The sequence below is a fragment of the Vipera berus genome (assembly GCF_964194415.1).
Source record: "Vipera berus genome assembly, chromosome: 8".
NCBI lineage: Eukaryota > Metazoa > Chordata > Lepidosauria > Squamata > Viperidae > Vipera > Vipera berus.
Window position 1 is genome coordinate 8,320,094 of NC_138211.1, and position 13,954 is coordinate 8,334,047.

General features: G+C 42.4%; 1 protein-coding gene across 1 annotated transcript in view; it reads right to left on the reverse strand.

The window, feature by feature from the left end:
• Positions 1 to 13,954, reverse strand: part of LOC308671467 (uncharacterized protein) — a 292,505-nt gene that overhangs the window by 233,495 nt on the left and 45,056 nt on the right. The gene's annotated exons all lie outside the window — the stretch shown is intronic.

Sequence of the window (13,954 nt, forward strand, 5' to 3'; positions counted from 1 at the left end):
GGCAAATCTAGACAGCACACTAAAAAGCAGAGACATCACCCTGTCTACAAAAGTGCGTATAGTCAAGGCTATGGTCTTCCCAGTTGCAATGTATGGCAGTGAAAGTTGGACCATAAGAAAGGCTGAGCGCTAAAGAATTGAGGCCTTTGAACTATGGTGCTGGAGAAGACTCCTGCGAGTCCCTTGGACTGCAAGGCGATCAAACCGGTCAGTCCTAGAGGAGATCAACCCTGACTGCTCTTTAGAAGGCCAGGTCCTGAAGTTGAAACTCAAATACTTTGGCCACCTAATGAGAAGGAAGGACTCACTGGAGAAAAGCCTAATGCTGGGAAAGATTGAGGGCAAGAGAAGAAGGGGACGACAGAGAATGAGGTGGCTGGATGGAGTCACTGAAGCTGTAGGCCTGAGCTTAAAGGGACTCCAGAAGATGGTAGAGGACAGGAAGGCCTGGAGAAAGGTTGTCCATGGGGCCGCGATGGGTCGGACACGACTTCGCAGCTAACAACAACAACAACAACAATACACACACACACACACACACACAAACACAAATGACTTAAGACTTGTTTTTTGTAGTGCTGGCTCTCTATTCTATTCCAGTTTTTCTGGTATTTATAATAAATTAGCTTTATCAAGACTCCATGCATTTGCATCTTTATATACCAGCTTTCAGACATATATAAATTCTGAGTACAGACAGATACTTAATTGGATGAAACTAATATTTGAATACTTACAGCACCAACCTTCTCTTTTTTTTGTACCTATATAGCTAAATACACATGTTTAGACACCTAGTTCAAAAATCATTTATTTTACTGATGCATTGGTTATTATCTGTCTGGCTAAGATGCTGTAATTGCAGACAAATCTGATACTAACTAAATATAATCATATCTGATGTCAAGGTAGGGCAATCAATTATTCCTTGCCATGCAAAATAAAATTCTGAAGAGTGTAATTCTGAAGTCTTGTTAACTTTAGTAGACATTTATTTATTTACCGTGTACTGCCCTTCAAAAAAGGAAGGAAGGAAGGAAGGAAGGAAGGAAGGAAGGAAGGAAGGAAGGAAGGAAGGAAAAGAAAGAAAGAAAGAAAGAAAGAAAGAAAGAAAGGAAGGAAGGAAGGAAGGAAGGAAGGAAGGAAGGAAGGAAGGAAGGAAGGAAAGAAAGAAAGAAAGAAAGAAAGAAAGAAAGAAAGAAAGAAAGAAAGAAAGAAAGAAAGAAAGAAAGAAAGAAAGAAAGAAAGAAAGAAAGAAATTTTTCAAGTCAACTTCTTAGTAAGGATGGCTAGGTTTGTAGATTCAGTGGTATTCTTCATTGACCACATTTTTCATATCTCCAGAGGTATTATACGAAACAATCAATAATCAAAACCTTTCATTTCACCCCAAAAAGTCTTCCTAGCCTTCTCATCCTTATCTTCCTTTCAAGCCAGTCTTCCTGACTACCTGCTTATCTCCTCCAGCCTCTTGCTGTCCCTGAACTTGTTCCTTAATTGCTTATCGCAGTCGGCAAGACAAGATTTTGGGAAGTTGTCCGTGCACAGGGGAGATCTTGCTTACCCTCCCTTATCAGTGCTTCCCAGATGAACCAAAAAGATCTGGTTCAGTTTTGAAAATTCTTTAAATCAGATGGATTGTGGTAAGTGATAGCATTTCTGAAAATGCTGATTTGCTTAATGCACTTCCTTTGCTCTGCATTTTTTCCCATTTCATTTTTGAAGAGGAAAAATAGTTGCTTCGGTATGATTTTAAGCATGCCGGTGGCTCCTCTATCTACATTTCTTGTTTTCAATGTTCGGAGTGATACAGTTTGGGGAATCTGACAATCCCTCCTATAGACAAACACACAGAGAGAAGAACATGAAAAGACAATTGTCTGATTTGCTATATAAGGTAGTCTTCTCTTATGACCACAATCGAGCCCAAAATTTATGTTGCTAAGTGATTAATTTGTTTACCTATTTTTGCCCCATTTGATGACCTTTCTTGCCACAGTTGCCAAGTGAGTCACTGCAGATGTTTATTTATTTTATTTATTTTATTATATTTGTATACCGCCCTTCTCCCGAAGGACTCAGGGCGATGAACAGGGCATATATAAAAATACAGAATACAAAAATTAAAAAGAATTAAATAGGAGCCCAGCTAAAACAATCAATAATAATATAAAAATCCCCATTAAAACCCCAACATATCCCCCATCAGGCCAGGCCGGCTTGTTCAAATAGATGGGTCTTCAGACCGCGTCGGAAGGAGCGAAGGTCAGGTGCCATCCGGAGCTCGACCGGCAGCTGATTCCATAAAGCCATAAAGATTCCATAAATTCCATAAAGATGTTAAATTAGGAACATGGTTGTTAAGTGAATCTGGCTTCCCCATTGACTTTGCTTGTCAGAAGGTCGCCAAAGGGATCACGTGATCCTGGGACCCTGCACCCGTTATAAATTTGAGTCAGTTGTCAAGCATCTGAATGTAAATCATGTGACCACAGGGATGCTGCAAAGGTCATAACTATGAAAAACAGTCATGTCACTTTTTTCAGTGCTGTGCCGTCATAAGTTCAAACAGTCACTAAGCGAACTACTGTAAGTCGAGGACTACCTGTATTTATAAGGTACTTTGTTCTGTATCATAGCATAGGGTTTAATTAATACATTCTTCATAAATTAATAAATTAATTAATTTAATTATGCTACAACCAGCTCAGCAGAGACCAAAATCCAGAAAAAGCTTCCTTAGGTCAACAGAAGACTTTGAAGAATTCGAAAGCAGAGAGGTATCTATGGAAAGCTACAAAGAACCAACTCTGGATGGAATCAATGGAGGAGCCGGCATCTGGGTCTGACGAAAGCTGGGAAGTATGGAAATTGTTGAATAGACTGCGCACAGGTACAACAAGATCCAGAACAAAGGGGGCTATCCGGTGGCTTCTGCTCTTTGAGATTGTGCTGATATGCAGACCACAACACATATGTATGCCTGCCCTTTGTGCCCTGATCAGTCTACACTTGAGGACCTCATGGCAGCATGACAGAACACAATTCATGTTGCTACTTCCTGGGCAAGATCTGTTTAATTTGTACATATTTTAATCTTGTCTTTTATATTTTAAATTTCATTTCATGTAGCATGCCTGGTTTTAATTGTGATGTTTCTGAGACGAATAAACAAACAGGTTCTACATTATATAAAGATTCTTATTGCACCACAAACCCTTCACAGAAGCTTAGGGCGTGAATCAAGAGTCTTGCCTGTTTGCCCCCTAATTCTATGGCTGTTTCTCATTTTATTTCTTCCGTTCCTCAAAGGCTTGGAGTGATCCAACCCTACACAAGGCCTGCCTGTCCTGATAGCCAATTCTCAAGGTTTTGCAAGTGGGAATCTGACACAAGGTAGTCACTTAAAAATATTACTTTAAAAAATCGGGTTGTGTTCTATCTGCTTGCGGCACTTTGGAAAATGAAAAGTTGGGTTGTGCTCATTGTATAAGGAACAGATTGGGTTTTAGAAGGCTTTTATTGAAAGCCAGGATTCCTTAGGAATCTTCTGCATGCTTACACTTTCCAGGTGTTTGACTACAAATATTGCCGTTTTAATTCTACTTTGTAACTATTTTAAAAGTATTAGGTCATAAGAGTTGAAAGACTCCAGATTTGCAATTTATAAGCGTTAGACTAACACAGTCTAACGCTTGACGACCCGTGCCTCTATTTCTGTTACTTGCCGTGTACTTTAAACGGTCTAGAGATTGATTCAATACACCATTGTCTGTTTGCTATTGTATAGAAAGTAAATTTAGAGGTTGCAATTGGCCAGTGTTCTTACTGAAATGTGTGCAGTTCATATAGGTCATCAACATTTATGAGTGTGGGAAAAAGATAAATTTTAACCTTTTCTATTCAATCCAAGAAGAAAGGATTAACTTGGTGATCAAATAAATACTTTCTGCTTTTCACAGAATCCGTCTTCAGCAGTCGCACTTAGAAACATTCGAAGCCAGAACTGATTACAGTTTATTTAGCGTTCGTTCAGTTACATCACTGAAATGAGTGACTTATGACCATTTTTTACATGACCACTGCAGCATTCCCCATAGTCGTGTGATCAAAATTCAGCTGATTGGCAACTGACTCATACTTATGACGGTTGCCGTGTCCCGGGGTCACATGATCCCCTTCTGACAAGTGAGGTCAGTGGGGAAACCAGATTCACTTAACAGCCGTGTCACTGATTTAACCTGTGCAGTGATTCACTTAACAACAGTGGCAAGAAAAGTCATAAAATGGGGCAAAACTCACTTCACAAATGTCTCACTTAGCAACAGAAATTTTGGGCTCAATTGTGGTCGTAGGTCAAGGACCACCTGTACAACCAGCCCCTGCCTGAATCCTAGACCAGGGGTCTCCAACCCCTGGTCCGTGGACCAGTTCTGGGCCACGGCATGCCAGTAACCAGTCCGCGCAAACAAAGCCAAGCCCCATCCGTGGGATGCAGGCAGTACATGAAACCACGGCCCCTCCAGTCCACAGAAAAACCTCTCTCCACGGAACCAGTTCCTGGTGCTCAAAAGGTTGGGGACCTCTGTCCTAGACTGTCCCAACCTAAGCAGAAAGCATTAGGCTGCTACATACATCAAGGATATAACAACTTAATAGGTAGGCTGACATAAATGTGGGGGATTTAAAGAACAGTTGGACTGACAGTCATAAAAACAGCCATCTAAAAACTATCGTGAAATACGCCGTTCCAACAACCAAAACAAATTGAATGCAGCACTGTTGGCTGGACTCATCCCTACCTCATTCCTAAGATGAATGGGACTTGCTATGCTCCATTGACCAGCTTCTCTGTTAACCCAGTCTCTTTATCTTTGCACTAAAGTTTGCCCCATAAACAGGTTTTTGCATTTGGATGCATTGCTGGCTCCGTGGCTCCTGATAATTTCAGCTCCAATTTACCTGCAGAAATCGCTCTGCTGAACCCTTGCTAGTTTCTGTATAAGTTGAAAGCATAATTTGTCTCAATGTCTCTAACGGGCCCTTGGATTTCTTATTCTTCTGTACATTTTGTTCTATTTCATAAAAGCAGAAAGACTTCAGGCAGCTCATTATTAGGTGATTATTACTGTTCCCAGCTGGTTAAAGCCATTCATTCATTACCTCCTGCCTTGAACCGGAATGAAACCACGTAAAAGGCTCCAACTTTTTGGATTAGAACCAGTTTGAGTCTTGGTTTCATTTGAAATCTGAGACGGTAGTCTTACCCTTTTCATAGCTTGTGCTGGCTGTGCTGTTGTGGATTAAGCACTTTCAAGTACTTTCTGATAAAGTTGGGAGGGTATCCATTTAGTTGAAAGAAGCTGTATAGGTCAGGGGTCCCCATCCCCCGGGCCATGGACCAGTACCAGGCCTTGGCATGCCAGCAACTGGGCTGCACAAACAAGCAAAGCTCCATCTGCAGGATGCAGGCAGCACACAAAACCACACACACAGACACAGACACACACAGAGACACACACAGAGACACACAGACACAGACACAGACAGGGGGGGAAAGCTATCTCCACATAACCAGTCCCTGGTACCCAAAAAGTTGGGGACCTCTGGTATAGGTGAACCGTTTCCTTTTTCTGGTGTTGTGAGTTGCTGCTGTGCATTTGTACTCATCTGAATAATGTTGTTACACAACACTGGTGGGAGTTTTTGGGTTGTTACTTTGGTAATGGAGCATTTGCTGAGGGGCTAGTTTTTAACAGGTTTATTTCTAATTTGCCATTGTTTCCTCTGCTGAATTTTAAAATAACATTCATAAGGAAACAAACCCCCCACACATTAGCACGGATGTTATTAGCTAGCTGGATAATGAAACATCTGCAAGTAAATAAACAAGGGAACATCAAGGACTCCACAATTCAACCCTGAGCAACAGATACACTTTTCTATTGTGTTCTTTTCCTTTCAATCTATCCCTGAAATTTCTAAGCCTTTGATCTACTATTAAACACATCTGAACTGATTTTTCATAACTGGGTAGATTTAGTACGTGCTATGGTATTTAAAAAAGGACAAGACACCCACTTGTGACACAATTGCAAATTAAAGATTTTCTCCCATACATAACCTACCAAACGCATCCCACCTGCTGAAATTCTTATCAGTAAGCCATTTTAACCAGTTTAGTAAACCATAGTTTATTAAATAAACCAAAATAGCTGCATGCCACGCTCAGTCCTACAGCAGGATTAATGCTAATACGGTAGCTGTATTCACACAACTTATTAAACCAACCCTGCCCTGACAGTTTAGGATGAGACTTGAACTCAACCTCTGCATCCTACAGTATTTCATCTTTGACCAAAAGACTTCAAAAGTTAATCAACCACACCTGAGCAACCACAATATAACTTTTAAAGTCATACCACATTAACATTATCTCTGCTAATAAAACTGTTTACCCAAAAAATAAACCATCAACTGGTTTACAGTCTAGGACCACTGGTCTCAACCCAAACAAACCACGTTTACAGTAGTTTGGCAGTATTGGGCTTCAGGGTTTAATGACCATGGTCTAAACAGTAGGTTGACATTTGCTGGCATTTTCAGAAGCAAGATACTGTAGTCTGCTCCATAGACAACTGAACAGAGACTCATTCACCTCCTGTCTTTCTAACCAGGAGTCCTGATTGCTGACTGGCCTTTAGCTGGTTGATTTCTAATTGGTGCAGATTAGTGAGCCCTGGTTTCTGATTGGTTCTTTTTTACACCTGGTCTTGACTGGTCAATTTGGTGGAGTTAGTCCTGATTGTCTCTTTTTTTATGCCACCTTCTTATTGGTCATTTTTAGAATGCTGATTCCTGATTGCCTTTGTGCTCCAGTTGAGACCTGATTGGCTCCTTGTCCAAGTGAGTTTCTGATTTCCTCCTTTTTTTGGAGCTAATTCCACAAACTACTTTGCCTCTGAAGATGCCAGTCATAGTTGCTGGCAAAATGTCACGAAATCTATTGTCTAGACCATGGTTACTAAAACCCTGAAGCCCAACACTGCCCGACACAGATATACTGATTGTGAATGCCTACACCAATATAAATCGCTTTAAGTTTTAGCATGTTGTACAATGCTGAGCATAAAGCAATCTTTGTGCTTTATTATCCAGAGTCTGTGGTTTGGCATGCAGACAGAGGTTAACAGTTATTTTCCAAATGATGTTTTGTCTAAAGAGGTTTAAGTGCCAACCTGAAATGAGCATTCCAAATTACAGTCTTCAAAATATTAAGGTTAGGGATTAGCATAGCTGCAACTGTGACCTTTATATTTGACATACACCTAAACAACTTAGGTCTAATATATTAATAAGTGTTTGTTCTGTATGCTAAATCAGGCATACAGAAGTGGTAGACTTACCATATCTGAAGACCTTTAAGACCATCCTTAAAAAATGGTGACTAGGGCACATTAGTTATTAATCATGCAAGTTTTAGCCCATAAGTTGCCTAATTAAATTTCCACTTGAATAAAAATACTAGATCAGGAGGAAAATGAATGACCTTTTTTAAAAAAAAAGATTATCATGGAAAAAAAAAGATTTTTCCTGCTTTTTTTTAAAAAAAAGAAATATATATATATATTAATATGGTACTTATTATCTGCACAGCTTTTTAAAATACGAAGACATTAACATTTATAGCCAGTTAATCAAGACATTTCCTTAGTTTATCAAAAGTCTTTTAAACTAATTTTGCAGGGCATCAGCTGTCTATTGTGGCCTGTTAAATGCTTAGTTCTGTACTTCTCAGCATCAAAACAACAACAAAAAAATGTTAGTATATGTAGCTAGTGGTTTCTGACCTCAATGTCACACTAAATCATAATATGACTAGATTAACTTTGACATAGTTTAATTTTGACATGGACATAGATTATATGAATCCAGCCAATTGTAGTTTAAAAGGTAAAAGTAAAGGTTTCCCCGCACATACGTGCTAGTTGTTTCCGACTCTAGGGGCCGGTGCTCATCTCCGTTTCAAAGCTGAATAGCCAGCGCTTGTCCGAGGACGCCTCCGGGGTCATGTGGCCAGCATGACTAGACGCCAAAGGCGCACGAAACGCTGTTACCTTCCCACCGTAGTGGTCCCTATTTTTCTACTTGCATTTTTACGTGCTTTCGAACTGCTAGGTGGGCAGAAGCTGGGACGAGTAACAGGCGCTCACTCTGTTATGCAGCACTCGGGATTCGACCCGCCAAACTGCTGACCTTCTGATCAAGAAGCTCAGCGTCCTAACCCGCTGAGCCACTGCGTCCCTTAATTGTAGTTTGGTCACTATCAAATAAAACTGAAGGTTAGGGTGATGAGCTAGATGGCAGAAATGAGTCACCCTCCACTGTTTTCAAATGCAGGGTCAGATCCTGTTATACAATCATAGGGCTGGAAGGGATATGGGAGGACTTCTAGTCCAACCCCATCCAAGATAGGAGAGCCTATAACATCCTGGAAAAAGGGCTGTCCAATCTTGTCTTGAAAATCTCCAGCAATGGAGCATCCACAACTCCCTTCCATTGACTAATTGTTCTCACTGACAGGAACATTCTTCTTAGTTCCAAATTGAATCACTTACTTAGATGAAAGAAAATACTGGGTTACAATAGAGCTGTCATGCTTCTGACTGACGAATCCAACCAAGCAAACATTTTCAAGACATTCCAATCTCTTAATGTAAAACTTTACTGAGTACACCATTTCAGCACATATGAACGCAAAACCAGGTCTGGCAAAACCCAAGCCAAAGCCCTAGAGTAAAAGCATAGAATTTCCCCTCCCATCCATGAACAAGTCACATTGCCCAAGTAGGAGCAAATATATTGTTATGAGAAAATGTCTCTGCGTTGGCCAAAAAACTAGTGTCTTGTCCTTGAATCTCATGGTCTGCCTTCTTTATCTTTGAGCCTGCTTTCCATTTCCCCATTCTCCCTCCAGGTTGGTTGGCAAGCTAAGAAGCAATAATTGTTGCACCAGCAAAGTGAACTTCAAGCTTGACAAGAGCTAGACTGAGTTGTGGGAACTCCCCTAAAAGAAGTTGATGAGAAATCATTTCTGAGTGATTGCCCAGGATACAACATGGATCCATCTGAGAATAAGTTGGGAATCAAAGCCTACTTGAAAGAGACTTATTGGATGGATTAAACTGAGCTACAGCCTTTTTTTTTAGCATAGAAAGGAAAACTGGATTCACTTTATGCTGGACCAATTATATCAGAAGTGTCAAACTTGCCACGTCACATGATGTGTCACGATGTATCGCAACTTTTTCCCCATTGCTGGAGCTGGGGTGGGTGCGGTTTCGGCATGATGCATTCGGCCCGTGGGCCAGCAGTTTGACACCCCTGAATTATATGGCCCAATACACTGACTCTTAATGGCTGTGTCCACACAACATGCTTGCCCACCTGATTTTCTCATATTGTTTTTTTTCCACACAATACACTGATTTCACATAACATGCTTAAAAGTGGTTGACCGATACATAGTGTGGTGTGCCACATGAACAGACTTCTCAAGTTCTTCAAAATCTCACAGCTAGGTCTTTCCCAACTGTCTTGGGTTAGGAAAGGGACTGAAGGTCTTTTGCATGCAAAGCAGGTATTGAGTTACTGAACTATAGCCTTTCAACAGCTGTGGCTTGTTTCACTAGTGCCACAAGTAAGAAAAACAGTTGCAGCAGCTGGTGCAAATTTCACAACTCCAAAAGCAGCGTTTTTCCCACTTGCATTGGCATCCCTGGGGATAAAAAGCGAGGTTGCATGCATCATGACACAACCGTACAAAACAATGCAAACATTATGCAATTTGCATCGGTGACAGAAACATGCAAAGTGCATAATTTGTGATGTCATGCAATTGACATCTAGGCTGTTACCAGATGTATATGTTAATAAACCTGAGGATCTATTTTGTTCCATTGACCTGTCCCACCCTGTCAAGCAGGGAGGGTGTGCTGCATATCCCATTGGTCAAGGAGATTTGACTGACAGGATCTAGGAGGAGGGCCTTCTTAGCTGCTGCCCCAGCCCTGTCGAACATCTTAACTCCAGAGGCTGGAAAAGGGGGAAAAAAACCTTGCTTTGCCAACTAGCATGGAGGTCTAAAACTATGATGCAGCCCTGGGGATGGCTGGTGGCCTGAGGGCATTCCTGCTGCCTTATTAACCTTTTTTAACTTGATTTTTTTAAATCATTTCACTTGTTTCAGGTTTTAAAGTATGCTTCCGTTCATGTATTTGTATAGTTTTATAATGAAGCTGTAAACTGCCCAGAGTCACTTCAGTGAAATGGGCAATGTAGAAATTAAAAACATAATTAAAATTTGCTCCCCCCCCCAGATGTTTGGGGCTTCCACTTTCTTTGCTCCCAGCAACTGGGTCAATGGCCATATTGCCTGGAAATTAAGAGAGTTGAAATCAAGACCCACTCAGAAGGCATCAGTTGAGAAATAGAAACCCACTTGTAATTTAAATCCGAAAAAAGCTGTTGCCCCCTCCATCCAATGGGCGCAACTCTGTCAGATCCCTTGAAAACAACAAAATCAGGCATACTAAATTATCAGAAATTAGACTTGGTGGAGAGAAAAAAAATCTCCACTGTGCTTTCTTTTTGTCTAGACATTTCTTCTCATTTGATACTTGCTGCACACAGTTCAAAAATAGCATCAGGCATTTCTATTCTATTGAATTTTCATAGCTGGTTCACTTGTTCTTGAAAGATGTATTCAATTTTTCAATATCAGAGATAACTCAGGTTCATATACAACCTGCCATAACCTAATAACTATTATTTTGTTTTGTTTAAGTCTATCATTCATTTAACAATAAAAATGCCACTATAGTCCCAATTGTAATACCAAAAAATGGTATAAACCATAATTCTCATTATCCCATTACAAAAGTCCCAGATAATCAGATGAGTCCTTGAATAAATGAATGCTTTCTTACAGTGAGATCTATAACATTTGTGTGACTGTCTCAACATCTTTAAGAGAGGATAAGCATGTATAAACAGATTTATGCTATGTATCTGACTGGAGCCCAGTAAATGATTGATAAGCTGCCAAGCTTAATATGTCTATCATAACAGGTAGGAAGGAATGTAACAGATGAAGTGTTTTTTTGGCCTTGACCTACCTTGACCAGGTGAGGCTGGTCTGGCAGGGCTGAGCAACTCTGTACAGGCAGTCCTCAACTTACAACCACAGTTGAACCCCAAATTTTTGTTGTTAAGTGAAACACTAAGTGAATTTTGCCCCATTTTACGACCTTTTGTGCCACAGTTGTTAAGTGAATCACTGCAGGTCTTCAGTTAGTAACACAGCTGTTAAGTGAATCTGGCTCCCCCATGGACTTGGCTTGTCAGAAAGTCGCAAAAGGGGATCACATGATGCCGGGACACTCCAACCATCATAAATACGAGTCAGTTGCCAAGCATCCAAATTTTGGGCAGGTGACCATAAGTGTAAGTGTGAAAAATGGTCGTAAGTCACTTTTTTCAGTGCCGTTGTAACTTTGAATCGTCATTAAATGAACTGTTGTGAGTCGGGGACTATCTATAGAGACCTGAGAAATTGTACTGTACAATTTAAGCACACTCGCTTTCCAGCACTGCTTTCCAGGAAAGGTGATTTCGTGAGCTCAGGGTTTGCCCTCAAGAGTAATTAAGCAAGTGAGACACCTGCCATGCTTTCCAGGAACGTGGGGTGTCTGGGGACTGACTGGCTACTACCTCCGGTATTCAAATTGTAGTGTCACTTTCTAGCCTCCTCCCTCACGTTCGAACACAAGAGGGGAAGCTTCGTGGCCCAAAGAGAACCAGGATTACTCAGGAGGTGGGGAAAGTCAAGCTTCTAATTCTACTTCTTGTAATTGCCACTCCAGGGAGAAGGCGCTCAGGTTGCCCAGGCCTTTCACCGACTTCCCTCTTCGGCATCTACCTCAGCCTGTTCTGCAGAGAGGAGTCGGTGAGAAGGCTCATCTGCCTGCTTTAAAAATTACACTTTCCAGCTGTCCTTTTTCGGCCCACCATTGGGCTTAAAGGTCTAGCAAGTGGCCAAACTCAGCCTGGCTTTTTTTTTTTTAAAGTCAACTAGGAAAGGGACGCAGTGGCTCAGTGGGTTAGGACGCTGAGCTTGTCAATTAGAAGGTCGGCAGTTTGGCGGGTCGAATCCCGAGTGCCATGTAACAGAGTCAGCGCCTGTTACTCGTCCCAGCTTCTGCCAACCTAGCAGTTCGAAAGCACGTAAAAATGCAAGTAGAAAAATAGGGACCGCTACGGTGGGAAGGTAACAGCGTTCCGTGCGCCTTTGGCGTCTAGTCATGCCGGCCACATGACCACGGAGACGTCCTCGGACAAGCGCTGGCTCTTCGGCTTTGAAACGGAGATGAGCACCGGCTCCTAGAGTCGGAAACGACTAGCACGCATGTGCGGGGGAACCTTTACCTTTTAAGGAAAGGACCACAAGGGATTTAGGCAGGAGCAAGTTCTCTAAGGTGGTGGGAGGTGCCTTCTACTATCTAACACAGGTAGTCCTTGACTTATGATCACTATTGAGCCCATAATTCCCATTGTTAAGTGAGACCTTGGTGAAGGGACTTTTCTCGCTGCAGCTGTGAAGCGAATTACTGCAAGTGATAAATGAGCAACCCAGCTGGGTTATTAAAGGAACCTGGCTTCCCGGTTTTTTGCTTTGTCAGAAGGTCCCAAAAGGGGATCCGGTGATCTCAGGGACACTGCAAAGGTCAAAAATAGGAACTAGTTGCCAAGCCTCTGACTTTTGATCCCACAGAAGGGGGTGGGGGATGCTGCAAAGGTGGTGGTAACTAGGAAAAACCCATCATAGGTCATGACCTTTGCACCATTTTATGACCTTTCTTGCCCTACTTGTTAGGGGAATCAGTGCAGTCGTTAAGCGAATCTGGCTTCCCTACTGACTTTGCTTAACAGAAGTTTGCAACATCACACACACACACACACACACACACACACACACACACGGCACACTGTGACCGTCATAAATCCATACCAGTTGCCAAGCATCTGAATTTTCGATCAGGGGGAGGCCGCAATGATCGTGAGGGTGAAACGCAGTCACAAGTCCCCTAAGTTTTCAGTACCGTTGTAACTTTGCATGGCCACTAAAAGAACTGTCATAAGTGGAGGACTACCTGTATTTCTGAAGGGCAGAGGCCAGCAGCTTTGCCTTGACAATCCTAAAGACACCCCCCCTCCCTTCCTCCATTATAGACTAGGTCAATCTTGGACCGCGGAGGAGAGATTTCCCGTAGAGAACTTCTTCTTCTTCTTCTTCTTCTTCTTCTTCTTCTTCTTCTTCTTCTTCTTCTTCTTCTTCTTCTTCTTCTTCTTCTTCTTCTTCTTCTTCTTCTTCTTCTTCTTCTTCTTCTTCTTCTTCTTCTTCTTCTTCTTCTTCTTCTTCTTCTTCTTCTTCTTCTTCTTCTTCTTCTTCTTCTTCTTCTTCTTCTTCTTCTTCTTCTTCTTCTTCTTCTTCTTCTTCTTCTTCTTCTTCTTCTTCTTCTTCTTCTTCTTCTTCTTCTTCTTCTTCTTCTTCTTCCCGCCTTGGAAGCGGCCAGCGCTTCGTAAGGCTCCCTCCAGCTGCCCTCTCCGTCTCACGGACTTGCCTCGCCTGGGGTGAAGCGGGCGGGCTGCCCATCCGCCTTTTTCGCCCAGGCGAGAGCCGCTGCCTTCGGCCAGGGCTGCCGTCCGGGCCCAGGGCGTCGCGGAGCGGCTCCTCCTGATGCACCTGCTGGGCTGAGGAGAGCCGCTGGCCCTTCCGGAAGCCAAGCCCGCCCCGCGCTCGGCTGCCATCCCCAGACAGCGCTGAGTCGAGCCCCCTCAGCGGTCCGCTTCGGCTGGGAGGAGCGGCGGGCGACGACGGACGGGCGGACGGCTG